The sequence below is a fragment of the Mus musculus genome, chromosome 5, assembly GCF_000001635.26.
Source record: "Mus musculus strain C57BL/6J chromosome 5, GRCm38.p6 C57BL/6J".
NCBI classification, from domain to species: domain Eukaryota; kingdom Metazoa; phylum Chordata; class Mammalia; order Rodentia; family Muridae; genus Mus; species Mus musculus.
Genome location: NC_000071.6, coordinates 41,942,464 through 41,958,284, shown reverse-complemented (window position 1 = coordinate 41,958,284; position 15,821 = coordinate 41,942,464).

Genomic DNA, 15,821 nt, shown 5'->3' with positions numbered 1-15,821 from the left:
TCTGTAATTGTTCATTTTCTTGACCCTCATTAATTTGACCATGATTTTTAAATATCACCTATCTTAAATAATATAGAGCCCTTTTATTCTCATAGCCCAAAAAATACTAATGAAAAATGTATTATATGTACATAATGAAATTGTATTTCACTGTAAGGAAAAATGCAATTAGGAAAGTTGCAGGAAAATAAATGAAACTGGAAAATGTTATACTAAATTAGACAAAGGCTGCATAATCTCTTTCGTGTATGGATTATACCTTTAAATATTTAGATCTGGATGCTTATTTTGGAATATTTGTAGAATGCAGAAAGCTAGTAGTGGCCCATGAGAAGAGGAAGGGAAGAGAAGAGATGCTAAGAGGTGAGGAGATAGTAGAATGTATAATATAAAAGGAGAGGCATGGAATACTGGGGGTAAAGTTTTAAACAGGAATGTGGCAGGGGGAAGGGGAAAGAATAGCTTGAGAGAAACTAAGGATGCAGAAATTACCCAAGGAGCTGAAGGGATCTGCAACCCTATAGGTGGAACTACAATATGAACTAACCAGTACCCCCCAGAGCTCGTGTCTCTAGCTGCATATGTAGCAGAAGATGACCTAGTTGGTCATCAGTGGAAAGAGAGGCCCATTGGTCTTGCAAACTTTATATGCCTCAGTACAGGGGAATGCCAGGGCCAAGAAGTGGGAGTGGGAGGGGAGGGGAGTGGGGGCTTTGGGAGACTTTTGGGGTAGCATTGGAAATGTAAATGAAGAAAATACCTAATTAAAAAAAAAAAGGTGGTGTCTTTGGGAGCCAATCCAGACTGAATATGCAAGGTGACACTAGAGGCCTTCTGAGAAAAGGGAGGGAGAGCCATGGTAGAAAACTTGCTCTTCTTCATCTAATGATGCCATGGGCCATCTTGGGACTGTGCAGAAGGCCCTCATCTGATACCACATGGATGTTAGCACCACAATCTACAACTTCCAGAACCATGAGTTAGACAAGATTCTTGTTATAACTACTATCGTGTAGCTATTCCCTGAGAGAATATTCCTTCCACAGACTAGGAGTGGGAAACTCATAAAGCTAAGAAGCCTGAGCATTTACACAACTTGCACACCTTTCCTGGGTTGTGCAGTCAATATTCAGCTCCTAGGAGAAAGAAGACCCTTCTATGGAGCTATCTGCAAGTTGAGCAGGCAGCTCCAGCAATGCCACTTTTATGAGCTGTCACTCATGCTTGGTGTTGGGGATTGTGATGGTTTGTATATCCTTGGATCAGGGAGTGGCGCCATCTGAAGGTGTGGCCTTGTTGGAATAAGTGTGGCCTGGTTGGAATGGGTGTGTCACTGTGGGTGTGGGTATAAGATCCTCACCCTAGTTGCCTGGAAGTCAGTCTTCCACAAGCAGCCTTTGGGTGAAGACATAGAACTCTCAGCTCCTCCTGTGCCATGCCTGCCTGGATACTGCCATGCTCTCACCTGATGATAATGGACTGAACCTCTGAACCAGTAAACCATCCCCAATTAAATGTTGTTTTTTTATAAGACTTGCCTTGGTCATGGTATCTGTTCACAGCAGTAAAACCCTAACTAAGACATAAGTTGATACCAGGAGTGGGGTATTGCTGTGATAGGCCTGACCATGCTTTTATTTGAAAGAATGTGGATTTTGGACTTTAGATTTGGAACTCAGTGGAATGCTTTAAATGGGGCTTAATGGGTCATCCTAGTAGGAATATGAAAGACTTTGTTGCTGGGAATAATTTGAACTGTGTTGACCTGGCCCAAGAGATTTCAAAGAAGAATTTCAGTATGTGGCATAAAGACTGTTTTTGTGGTATTTTGGTGAAGAATGTGGCTACTTTTTACCCTTGTCTGAAAAGTCTGCCTGGTAAAGTGAAGAGACTTGGATTAATTGCATTAATTGCATTGACAAAGGAAGTTTCAAAAAAGCCCAGCAGAGACTTTGTTCTCTGGTTAAGTCTCACAAAGAGAAGTTTGAACAAGCACAGCAAGCTTAGAAAGGCAAAATATAAAATATATGGTTCAAGTATTAAAGGAGTACCAGGAAGTGAAATGGAGCAAAATCTTGTGTTCTAGGAGATAACAGATTAAGGGAGTGGGACCTTGGGGCAAGATTCTACCCAGCTTAATTAGATCCAGGCATGGAGGTACACACCTTTAATCCCATGAGACAGTCATACTGATCTCTGCATTCAAGGTCAATCTACAGAGCAAGAACCAGGATAGCCAAGCTTAGGCAGTGAAGGATTTAGAAAACATAAAGCCAGTGTTAACAAGGGAATCATGTTCTAGATTCTGTAAGCAGCAGAACTTGGCAGCTTCAGCCATGTGGCTCTGGCTCTAGAGTTAAGAATGGAAGGAACTACTGGGACAATTGATGCTGGTTAGCTGGAGCTAAGACATTAGCAATGATTAAGAAGAGACCAGCATCACTGAGTTGAAATCTGGGAGTTGTTTTCTGGGAGCACAAAAAAGCTATGTTCCAGAGATAGCCAAGGTTGTACCTCGTGCTGCAGCTGGACTTGGTAATGTGTAAGAGTCACCCAGGTGGTACTGGTTTTGAAGGCATGAAGGTGTTATGAAGAACAGCTGAGGTTTGGCACTGTGAGAGGTCATGGAAGGCCATTGGAGAAGGTGAAGCCTCAGTTATAGTTGATGGCCCAGGACTAAAGGGGTCATGCAAAGGATTTGAGGCTTGGCACCCTGAAGAGAACCTATGAGAGGCTATTGGTGAAGCCTAGTTGGAGTGGAACACCCCAGTGTATTGGAGATGTCAGTACCATGGGATGATCACCAAGAACAGCAGCTGTAGTGGAGTGGATCAACCTGAGCTTAGAGCTACAGAGGGCAGAGCTGAAAAGTGATGCCAGGCATTAGGAGGAGTCCAAAAGATAAAGTGGAATCCCAGACACTGAAACAAGAAGCTGTAACATTGAAATTGCCTTGGAGACTCAAAGATGTTAAAGATGCCAGAGCCATGGGATACATGCTGAGGAAAGCTGCTAACAGGGAGTGGAACCAGCCCAGGAGAAAGCAGTTTGTTGCAGTCAACAAAGATGAAAAAGGAGTGGAGATATGAAGACTGCTTTGACATCAGCCATGGAGATACAGAGTTTGGAGTTTGCCCAGCTGGTTTCCTGCCTTGCTTTGGGGATTACAGTTAATTAAGTTGAATGAATCTCAGAAGAGACCTTGAACTTTGGACTTTTAACATTGTTGCGACTGCTATAGACTATGAGGACTTTGAAAGTTGGACTAAATGCATTTTGCATTATGCTATGTTTAAGTATGGTCCCCATAGACTCATGTTTTTGAACAAGTCTATGGGGACCAGGGAGTGGAATGTGATGGTTTGTATATCTTTGGACCAGAGAGTGGCACCATCTGAAGTTGTGGCCTTGTTGGAATAAGTGTGACCTGGTTGGAATGGGTGTGTCACTGTGGGTGTGGGTATAAGATCCTCACCCTAGTTGCCTGGAAGTTAGTCTTCCACTAGCAGCCTTTGGGTGAAGACATAGAACTCTCAGCTCCTCCTGTGCCATGCCTGCCTGGATACTGCCATGCTCTCACCTTGATGATAATGGACTGAACCTCTGAACCTGTAAGCCATCCCCAATTAAATGTTGTTTTTTATAAGACTTGCCTTGGTCATGGTGTCTGTTCACAGCAAACCCTAAGACAGGGATAGTGGCCATTCTAACCTGCTTTGCTCTCACCTACATTCTTGTGTATAACATCTCACTGATATTCCTTCAAGTCACCTCAATGAACTCACTTGTTCATCAGGTCAGACTTGAATGGAATTGTATGTTTGTGTTGGCATCTTATCTGCGGTCAATAAAGAACTATTATAATCTCCAGGAAAAGTCAGAGAACAGTTATTTCGTCTGTAGGTACATGCACACTTATAACAACAGAAAATGAATTTATACAATACTTATGTGTCAACTACTTCCTACTTTGTCTGTACCTATTTGCATAACAACAGCAAAGCTGTTGGACAGCTGAAGTTGGCTATACACATCACTGTGCTTTCCCATACATATACATTGTCTCTCATGGTGAAGGTGCATCCTCCCAGTTTCTAGGTCTTCCCTTCACATACACACACACACACACACACCACAAATTATAGTTCCAAAGCTTCTAATATCAATGTAGTCTTGTCTAAAAGTATCTATCTGCATGAAACCTCTGATTTTTTTTAGAGTTAATTCACATCTTCAGTTTCAGGTTCTTTCTAAACCAATATAGAAGTACTTGAAGAAAGAGATCAGCATCCCCATCCTTATAGGACATTCATGTAGAGATTTATTACCAACAGATGGCTGCAGTGTAGAAGACAGTGTGCCTGGGCACTTAAGACCAACACAGCAATCCCTGGTTATTTTCCACCTACACAGCTAAAAAGGAATCAAATTCCAGTTGAGAAATGATTATGTCTTTCCCCAGAGTTTCTGATGAAAACAGCAAATAAAGTCTGCTGAGTTGGCTGGAAGCCACCCAGGCCATAACATTTTCTTTTCCTTTTTAATAGATGCCCCCTCTTCTCCATCTCTGTCAACCTCCCATGTCCTTTTGTATATATCTCTATCTTATAGCCTCCAGCAACAGTTTCACTCCTCGTTTTTATTATTTTGCCTCCCCATCTCTCTCTTACATAAGTAAAATAAATTCGTGAAACACAGCTTAATCTTTGGAGGGACAGATTTGGTCAACTTTTTGAACTTTGGACAGAAAGGTACTCCCAATCCTGAGTTTCTCATCAAACAGTTACTTGTAACCAAACAGATTTTTAAACCCTAGCAATTCCTCTGTTTGTTTTTGGCGATGGGAAAGACATGTCCTGGATTCATAAACATAAAGCTGCTCTCATCTGAACTATATATCTTGGAAGGGTTTGGGAGGTGTTTTGTTTTTGTCAATTTCTTTATGGAAGGACCCAACTCTAGTATACTTTTATTTTTATTTTTCACAGTTCTGTGTAATCTTTAAAAGTCTACAAAAACAATCAAAAAAACAATGTATCTCCAAGACATATGTCTTTTTCTGTTTGCTCACTATTTTAACTGTTCTGTTGTTATTGTTGCTGCCACTGCTGTTGTTTTGGTCATCTTCTGTAATCACGGAGAAATTAACTGATTTAGCATTCTATTTAATATAATTTTGAAATCATGGTCTTTGATATAGTCATTTTAAGTTGAACATAATGATATACCCAAATAACAAAGAAAATTCCATAATCTCATATAAAGACTTTTCTCACCAGAAGACCAAACTTTTCATGCAAGGACTGCAGTAAAGAGTAAGCTAGCCATTTGACCACAGATTCACCTCCTCCTACACAGCAAGGAACATTCTGGGAAGGACTTACAGACTCCCTCAGTTAGCATCTCTATCATTGCAGATAGCATGAAGGTACCTGGTTGAGGAGGCAGAGTACAAAGTCATGGCAGTAAGACAAGCCCGTATTTGAATCCAGACTGTCTACCTTGTTTAGCTCCTCAGCACATCATAAAATGCAGATTACTCTTAACTCCCTAGAGTTAGCAAGAAGACTCATTATCAAGGATAACTGTGCCAGACATAACATTTGATATACATGATGAGCATACTATCCACATAGCAGGATATTCTTTGGTGTCTTTTATTTCATATATAAGGAAAATGAGTCTTGAGTAGGCAGTTAAATTTTTTGAGAGTCCATAACCAGTAAGGGGTCAAATCTAAGTTTAAACCAAATTGTCTAACCCTAGAATTATATCTTTCCTGAATGCTATACTTCCATCTGTTCAAAAATATATGGGCCATAGAAACAAGTAGAATGATAATAAATAATACAATGTAGCCACTTTGAGAATATATCATGCATTGTGGGAACAGGAAGTAGAAGACAAAGTCACCCTATGAAGAAACTCTCCCACAGTGAGGAGTGTAGATTTTGGTAGGAAAGTCTGGCTATGTGTGAACTCTTCACGTGCATCTTGCTCTGATGCCCTACACTGTTGTGGTTTGTCAATTTCAATGCATCACTATCTTCTCTCCTAAGGGTCTTGTCCATTGGTAAATAGGCTCTAGTTAAAACTAAAACATCATGCCTGATTCATTACTAGTAAAGCTTGACTCAAGAATGTTTTTGGACCCAATGCTTTGGCTATTTTCCTGGGCTCCAGGTATTGCTTATGCTTCCTTTTCATGTACATTTCCCTGGGGCTATTGCTAAAGAGAACCCAAAATTGGGCTGTTTATAAGAATCATTCCTAACACCTTGGCATCGATTCTAATTCTTCTCAAAGAGAAGGGACAATGATGGCATTGACTATTTTATGGACCAAAACACCTCAAAAGAAAATGGGAGAGCCTCTCTAGTTACATCAATACACTATTACGAGATTCATTAAGTCCTATGTATTAAAAGAAAAAACAAATATTCTGTACTGAGGAAACAAGATGATTAAACAGACTTAGTTAGGAACCTAATTCCCACATGTAACATTGTTTGGGAAAAAAATACATTCTGCCTTCATAACAAACCACTCCCAAAGATGAAGAGCTTTATTCCTTTATCAGTCTAAATACAGCACTGTATTTTTACATTGCCCAATATTTCTAAAGAGGTCGTCAGCTCCCAAGATATCACTTCTAACTGAAAAGGAGGAATAATCAACAATGCTAAACTCTAGGGACTAGCATACCAATGCAAAAAAAAAAAAATCTAAATTCTATTGACTCTTCTTTGCTTTGTCATCTTCTCTTTATAGAATACCCTTTTCTCATGTTTTTCTTCATTCCAAAGATCTAATTATAGAGAAAAGAGCAGCATTTTTAGAAAGCAGATACTTGTTAGTGGCCTCTAAATTTATCCTGTTGGACTCAGGGAAATTAATCACCCATAGTATGCAGGGAGACAGAAACTACCATTCAAAAGACTCAAAGAGCTAAGCTGTCACATTCTGGTTTTTTGAAAATTAGAATTCTTACTCAGCCAACTGCAGAACAGGATCAATAATTTTTACCTCAACCATGAGAAACATCTCTCAGCCTGTGGTTTGACTATCATTGTATAACCAGTCTTTACTTAGCAAATGTTCCCTGAAAATTTTATATGGTTCCTACACTTCCAGGAATTAACCATAGATAATAAGAAGTTTCAGGTTGGTGATGTCTATGTGAATATCACAACTCACCCAACATCTTGTCTTACATGACTTCTCCTCCTCCAGTAAGTGTGTCTTCTGTCTTTCAGACGCTCATTTTACTATCATATTCCAAGCTGCCATGCTCTATCACTCATCAGAACCACTAATTTAATGATTACATGCATGATACCAATTTCATATACAGCTCTCTCCTGCCATACCCCCATTCAGTCATTCCCCAACCCCATTCAGATCGCACTGTATCACCTCGTGACTTCTTCACTATCACTCACCCCTAACTCCTTGCTTTATAGTCAACAAAAATTTCTAGTCCATGACTCTGACCAGCCCTCTTATATAGAGAGGGCTGGTCAGAGTCATGTATACATATTCTCAAGTCTTGTCTTCTACATTATTGCTAAATAAAAACAAGGCACATAGGAAGCCAGCTCTTCATCATTCTGTGCTTGCAAACAAATGGAGGAAATGGAAGCACAAGGATTGGTCCTCACTAAACATATAAATGTTAAGCTTTAGGGAGTTGTCATAAACTCTCTAGAAAATTATAAATTCTCCTGACTGGTTCAACCTTTCTCTGCCACCTCAAATTCTTTTCATCTCTCCTTACCTCATCCCTCTCAGCCTACGTCCTATTCACCAAGACAGCAGAACAAGAGACACAGCTGTCTCCACACCAAATAACCACACTAACTATTTATATACAGATCACCCACATTGTGTTTCCTCATGTACAACACTGAAAAGAGATTTCTCATCTAAGAGCACCCCCTCATGTGTCTGCCATATTCTATCCTCAAATCAAGAAAAGTGGTTCAATAAATCACCTTCCTTATACCTCTTCTATCACCAATTATTCATCTACTCTTGCTCAGCAGAATCAGCAGAGACATAAGACACAATTTCCCCTTAACATTCCCAGGTACAACCTATTTCTCTCACAGGAAAATATCCCCTAAAACTGATCTGTATTCCCGCCCCTATATTCTCTTCCTACTCTTTCTTAAGCATAGGACAAAAAGATTTAGAAAATCCTATCTCCACTATTCTGGCTCTGCCAAGCCCTCTGTTCCCATTAGACTCAACCCATCAGCTCTCTTATCAAATAAATGACCTCCTCCTCCCCTTGACATACCTCTGTTCAGACCATCCCTTACTTCTCCTTGTTGCTGTTACTCAGTCTCCTTCACTGATACCTCCTCATTCCAAAACTAAACCTTGAGATGCTTAGGAACCAATCCTTCAGCTTGGTTATCTTTTATGTTATTGTCCTTTTTATATATACAATCTCATGGGCTTAATCAACCATCTGTGTGTTGATGATGTCAAAATCATCACTAATCTGATTGTCACTAATTGGACATACCTTCAGCATCCCAGACTCCTGCATTTAACTTCCTAAAATCTCCAAGATGTTTCATTCACATTTAAAATATGTTTCAAAACTTGGCTTTTGAACTTTTTTTCCCAGCATGGCACTTTGTTACAGAAGATAGCTCCATCTTTTCAGTTTCTTGTGATAAATCTTTACCCTACTTGTCAATGCATTTTGTTGATTTTAAATTTAAAAAGCATCTAGGATGAGACTATTTCTCAAAGCTTTCCCTGATCCCCTCCTAGCTCAAACTGCCATTATCCATTGCCTAAATATTAATAGCAAGCAACAGCTTTGAATCAAAGCCTCCCTGGTTTTACCCTCCCCTTATACTCAATCCCACATAACAGCCAAAATGTCCCCTTTAAAGAACATTTCTCGAGCTGGGCATGGTGGTACATGCCTTAAATCCCAGCACTCGGGAGGCAGAGGCAGGTGGATTTCTGAGTTCGAGGCCAGCCTGGTCTACAAAGCAAGTTCCAGGACAGCCAGGGCTATACAGAGAAACCCTGTCTCTGGGGTGGGGGTAGGGGCTTTCTCAATTTCTATCTCAAATTATTTCTTTCCTCTGGTCAAAACCCTCAATAAATTCTCAACTCACTAAGAACAAAACTGGGACTCTGAACCCAGTTCACACACAGGCTGCTGTGTCTGAAGATGACCCTCTTGCTTAGTAACCCTATTTGTCTTCAGTATCTGCCTTGCTCTGCTCTTGAAACAATGACTTCCTTCCTGCTTCTATACCACCAAGAACATGTCTCCCTCCAGAATGTTTCCCTGAGTGGTCTCCATGCTTTTCAAAAGAAAATCCCTTCTTCTTGAAATCTTCTGTTGGCTTCCTCCCTGTCTTTATTTTCTTTCTGAGCACATAATCTCAACTGAATTTGTAATGCCTGTTCCACCAAGATATGCTTCCCGAGATTCATGTCTTCATATTGCCAGAGCCTAGAATCATTTCCCATGAGTCATCCAAAACATTAACTGAGTGGATACATGAGTGGATTGATAGCTCTTAAGCTGTGAGATTATTCAGTATTTCCCAGAGGGGGAAAAAAACCTGTCACATAACAAGGTCACAATCAAGTTGGGAAGAAGAAGTTGAAATCAGCTTCTGCACTGTGACGTGAAAACGTTTTCATGCCCTTCATCAGAGTGATCAGAGAGTTGCTGAGCCTGGGTCATTTCAGACTCCATTCACAGAGAGTCTATTGTATTATTTAAATCAAGTCAAGTAGGAAATAGCAATGGCAACTTGTGCCTCACAATCCCAGTAAGATTATTCTGGCTTAATTATAAGCAATGATCAAAAGGACATGGGTCCTTTAATACGTCCTCTCCTTTAAGATCAGATTTCATGTTGAGTTCTTAGCAGGTCTGTCCCATGCTGGTTGAGCCAAGAACATCACCACATCCATCACTCTGATGCTGTCCTCCTTCCTGTCTCCCCAGTCATTCAGTAATCACCCTTGGCATTTGATGTGAAAACTAACTAATGTGATCATCCTTCAAATGCCTGACAATCCAGTACTATATGTTTTCTGCAGAACAATGACCTGAACATCTTACAAACACTAAAATATATAGATCTACATCATTACCAGTACTTTAACTGACCCACTATGTGGAAGAAAATTCAAAATCTTGTACTTAAGCTCACTCTATATCTTCATAAATCCAAAATTATCAATTTGATAACTATGGTTGTTTGAGAATCAAACAGCAGGCATGTTTTGTATCTAATCACTCAATCCATCTACAGGCTTCAGCCAACCCCATTATTCTATTCACAAGGCATGCTCCTCTCCACATGACTGCTGCATCCATATGGCCCATGAAAGTGGGTGGGTATTCAATAGGATGCATTTGAGTTCAGTGTCTGCTCCTTATGAAAAAGGCAAGGTTACTCTACAACTTTGAGCTTCAGTTTCCTATTTGTAAAGTTGGATTAATAATTGTGTCTACCATACATGGTGGTTGGAGACTTTACTTAATATAATATGAAAACAAACAAACAAACCAAAAAAACCACACACACCTTGGTACTATGCTATAGACACATGGCACATAGAGAGAAGATAATAGACCTTTATATTGTTTGTTTTTACAGCAGTCTTTTCTCTGTAGGGTATGGTGTTTTCTATACCCAGCAGCAATGACCTCACATGTTCTCCTTGCAACATGGTATTGTCATTCTTTATATCAAGAAGTGAGAATTATTTATCACTGACTCCCTGACTTGTCTATGCTGCTCTGCCCTGTGGCTTGCTTTTCTCAGCAGAGTGCAGCAGAGGAGAGGCTTTGTGACTCCAGGGCGTAAACAGCAAAAACCTCACAGTATCTCTTTTGCTCTTGGGAAAACCGTTGCCATGTGATGAGCCAATGCATGATGAGATGCCGCACAAAGGCAAAAGCCACTAGGAGGAAACCCAGGCACCCAGCCAACAGCTGTGGATGCAGCCCAGGCAAGGCTGTCGAGCCTGTCTTGGATTTGAGCACACGGCTGCCTCATTATCTTTCTAGTCACATGAATACTCTCTTACTAAAATATTACCTGTATTACTTTATCTTAAATTACTTTTCTTTAATTTCGTCTTTTGTTAGGTGAGGGCATATATTGATTCGGTTTTGAAATTACATTGTAAGCGGATTGTATTATCTTTTCAGTAAAGAGAAGAAAGATGAGTGTTTTACTTGTCATAAGGATGGGGCCAAAGAGAATAAATCATGGCCATTGTACAACTGAATCTAATTCACCCAGACCCAGGAACTCAACAACAAATGCTTGCTTGCTCATAAACTGTTAAAACTTTAAAAATTAGTTTTATTTTTCACAAACTATCTGATTTATCTCTTCTCTCATGGATCCCTTTGCCTAGGCCAAAGTTGCTCAAAACCTTCCCTTATTCCTCCAGCTTCTTATATACATGGAATCAGCTTCTTCCCCACTTCCCTCCCTCTCCTCTCCCCTTCTCTCCCTCCCCTTTTTCCCCTCCCTATCTCCCTATTTTCTTCTTCGTCCCCCTCTCTTATTCTCTTCTCTTTGGTCTAATTCTTCGAAAAGAATACATCCTTTGCTCCAAGAGAAAACCAACCCTCCTCCCGCTAGCACTGGCTGATGGTCAATTCCCTGGGGGCCTCAGGGTTCCAATGCATATCTCCATGCTCCTGTCTTCCCTGGAGTTCAATTGTTTCCTTCAAGGTAAATTTTATAAAACAGAGATAAGTGCTGCCTAAAATTGATATCAATTCATGAAGATTTCTGGCTCACTGATTCCAATGTCCAGGGAAAACAGTTAACAACTCCTTCCATATCCGCACAGAAATCACCAGCCCTAATAATCCTTCTACAATATAAATACCTCCACATTAGATGCAGGTTTGTACAAAATTAAGTTAATAGCCTAGAAACATTTGTGGGGGGCTATTACATTTCAATAAGAGAGGTTTATCAAGCATCTTCCTGTGTAGAGACAACTAGCATTTATTGCTTCAGGTACTTCACATAACATTTGAATGTTCACAGCTGCTCCCTGAATATTCCCCCATTTCAAAGATGAGAAACTCAGTAAAGAATAACTATTAAGCATCTTAGAGGACCAACGGTAGAGGGCAGGTGTCTGAAATCCACTATGCTTCTCGCTACAGCCCCAGTCTTAACTTCTTTAGAAAGGATTATGACATAGAGCCATTACTTAATCTCATTTTTCATCTTTCCATGAAGATAATATCACTGACATTATAATTAAGGAGACCACATGAACTGCTTCAAAAAAAACCGCTCAGAATAGCATCTGGTATATGGTAACAGCAGACTGGCTTACTGGCAGAGACAGAAAACAGAAACACAAATCTGTAATCATTGTATCTTGGCCTCTTCTTTCTGCAGAAGGAAGTTCTTTGTGTTCAGGACCGAGAGGCCTTGCTTCAAACATTCAGTGGAGATTGATCCCTGACAAGGATAGAGAAATAGTACATAACAGCCTGTACCAGGTGTCTCCTGAAACAACCTCTGATTGTTACAGATTATGAAAAAACTTTTGACACTTGATGATACCTCATTCTATTTTCATGATTTATTTGTTGTTCAGACTTTTAAAAGTTTCTTCCCTTCACTTGGAGCCATGGAAACCCTCACAACAAAGCCCAGCATGGCAATGCTGTGGAACAAAGGCATGCCAATCAAACACACTCTGGATTCCAGAGGAGTCACAGAATGGAAGAAGAAATTCAATCACAGGGACAGAGGCAGGCTTTTTTCTCAAGCGATCTTTCAGTAGATCTGTGAAGCAGAAATTACCTTTTCTACTTCATGTGTCTCCTTGTTCCTTAATGCACACTTGCACTCCAGCCACTACAAGCAGGGCAAGCCCCTAAATAAGTCCTTAACCCGGGTCTGTCTGATTTACACATGCCCAGAACCCTTCTATATAGTCAGCATGTCTGTTGCAGCATGCCCAGCCCCAAGAAGTGCTGGTAACAGGCTCCTCAAGTCCCCTTGTTTCCATGCATGTCTTCATACCCCCATGGTTTTATTTAGTATAAATCAAATCATGACACAATTTGCTTACAAACCTAATGGATTGCAAATGTTCTTTAGATAAGATTTAAATATGGTACTGAGCATCTAGCCCTGCCTATTTCACTGACCTCGCATCCTACTATTAGCCATCACAACAGGCTCTATCTTGGAAGACTTTTATGTTTTGCTATGAAAACATACAGGGTCTTGCTGAGGGTTTTGGACCTTCACAACTACCCCCTCCTCTTGGCAACTCTTTGGTCCTCTTATTTTTAACAAGATAATATTTTCATGTCTAGTGAATTTTCACCGCCTCATATTACATCCTTTATCATAAGACTTTCATAATCTCCCATAATCCAAGATCTTTCTCTTTAAAACATTTCCAACTATCTCATGGTTTTATGTCTCCACATTTACTTCTTGTTTAACCAATCAGCTAGTCTACCCCCATAGTGTTTTTCCTAAAATCTTCCAAACATAGTCACAATGCCTAACATAGACATAGAGTTTAATAACTATTGACCACACAGATAGGTAGGCCCAAAAAAAAGCCAGTTAGCAAGTATGTCCATTCTCCCTTGCTTTGCTAAGGTATCTTGTGATAGTCCCAAATATAGATGTCATCATACAGGATTCAGGAATCACTATTGCTTCAGGAAACTACTTATTCCTTCCGATCTGAGAAATTGACTTTAACCTATCCTCTACAATCCTTCAAGTATTGAGCTTGGGAAAATACAAGAAGATAAACTCTTCCTTTGACAAAATATGCCAGAAAATTTCAACATCAATATGTTTCATAGTCTCATATATTAAAACCCAAGCACTCAATCCAAAAATGTCTGTAGAGAGGAACAGGGACTGGTGTATAGAAAAGAAGCCAGAGAGTGTTGGGTCTCAACATCCTCCAAAGGATGGCTTTAGTGATAACCCAAAGCCAATTCCCTTTGTCTTCTAAGGTATTATGAGATGGTTTCTGGGGTCCCTTCTAAGCTTAAGTTAATATACATTCAAACAAAGACAAATATTTATGCTATATGATTCTGCCATGCAGTGTCAGGGTTCTGGAATCAAGCCTAAGAAAACAGAGACGATGTCTCTACTTTCCAGGAGTTCATGTAAATTTACAGCATGTTCCAATTCTCAGTTTGTTTTATTTAGAGAATTTCTCTATTGTAGAAAGGAATTTCTGGCATTTTCATACCTAGTGAAGGATTCCTAATACTCTACTTCCAGCTTCATACTCTGTTATTTGTCATGAGTGAAAGATACCACACCCTGAATTGCTCCTGCCAACTATTCTGGCAGCCTAGCTTTGAAGCTCCTACTTCCTATCCAAACACCCTAAGTCACATGAAGACTCTGAATAGAGAAGGGAGCTCAGAAGTGCAAGTAAAGCCAGAGTGTATCTGCGAAGACATCCCATGGGTTATAAAATAGCAGAAGATACCTCGTGGAGTGGGATCCAGCAGTTCATTCAACACTTCCTGAGCACTGGGCTTAGGATTTGAAGAAAAATCCCTCTGCATCTCTTGGTGTCCATTTCCTGATTTTTCATTAAGATGCAGTGGCCACAAGAATGCTGACCTCACGGTTTGCAGCCCCACGGAGGGAGGAATGGTGTCAACTGGCCAGATCCCCAGAGCTCCCGGGGACTGGGCCACCAACCAAAGAATACACATGGAGTGACCCATGGTGCTGGCCATATCTGTGGCAGAGGATGGTCTTGTTGGACATCATTGAGAGAAGAGGCCCTTGGGCCTGAGAGTGTTCAATGCCCCATTGTAAAAGAAAGCCAAGGCGGGAAGACGGGAGTGGTAGGTTGGGGAGCACCCTCATAAAGGCAAGGGGTGGAGGAATGGGATAGTGGGTTTATAGAGGGGAGATCTAGAAAGGGAAAAACATTTATAATGTAAATAAAGAAAATATCCAATTTAAAAAAAAATGTTGCCCTCAGACTTGCCATGTACACAGAATGAAACTGACTAAGGGCCTTAACTTCACTGTCTAAACTACATCACCACATTGATATCAGCAGTAGCTCACACCCAAGTAAAGTCTCAGAATGGCGGGGAAATTTACAGAAAACATGGAACCCTCTGACCATCATCTTTAGCCCAAGGATTCACCTCCAGTTTTGCTGAAGCTTTCTTCAAACTGATATCTAAGACCTTTCCCTCCCAAACCTCTTTTTCCCCTACAAATTGAACCTACTTTGTTGTCTGAAGGCTCCCCAGCTTCTACTGTACCTCTCCCATTTCCCAACAACTTAGCTAATCAATCTCCTGCCTTGTAATCTAAACCTCTTGTAACCTTAACCCCTTCTTAAACTAGCACATCAAAGCAATAGCACCTCATTTCCCCTCCTCAAACCCTGTGAAGATGACAGCAATAGAGGTACTGTATAAGCACATGATAATTCAGAAATATGACAAATCCTATAAGGACCCAGTACCTTTCATTTATTTCTCCACAATGATTACTCACTATGAGCAGAGACCTTCCTGAGAAGTATCTGGAGACAGAAAGGAATTTTGCTCTTCTTAAGTAGCCCATAGACTAATGGGGTCTTTCTGGACTCTCCTCACCTTAAGCATAGCGAACAGTACCTTAGATGATAACTTTTGGTATAGAAATGGGGTTTGAGGAACTAGAATAAAAGGAAAGATGAAGGAAATAGGAAGAAAGAAGCTATTACACCAAAGAGCTCCGATTGAAAGATCATGGCTATTCAAGTGTACGTGAGAGTTTTTTAAA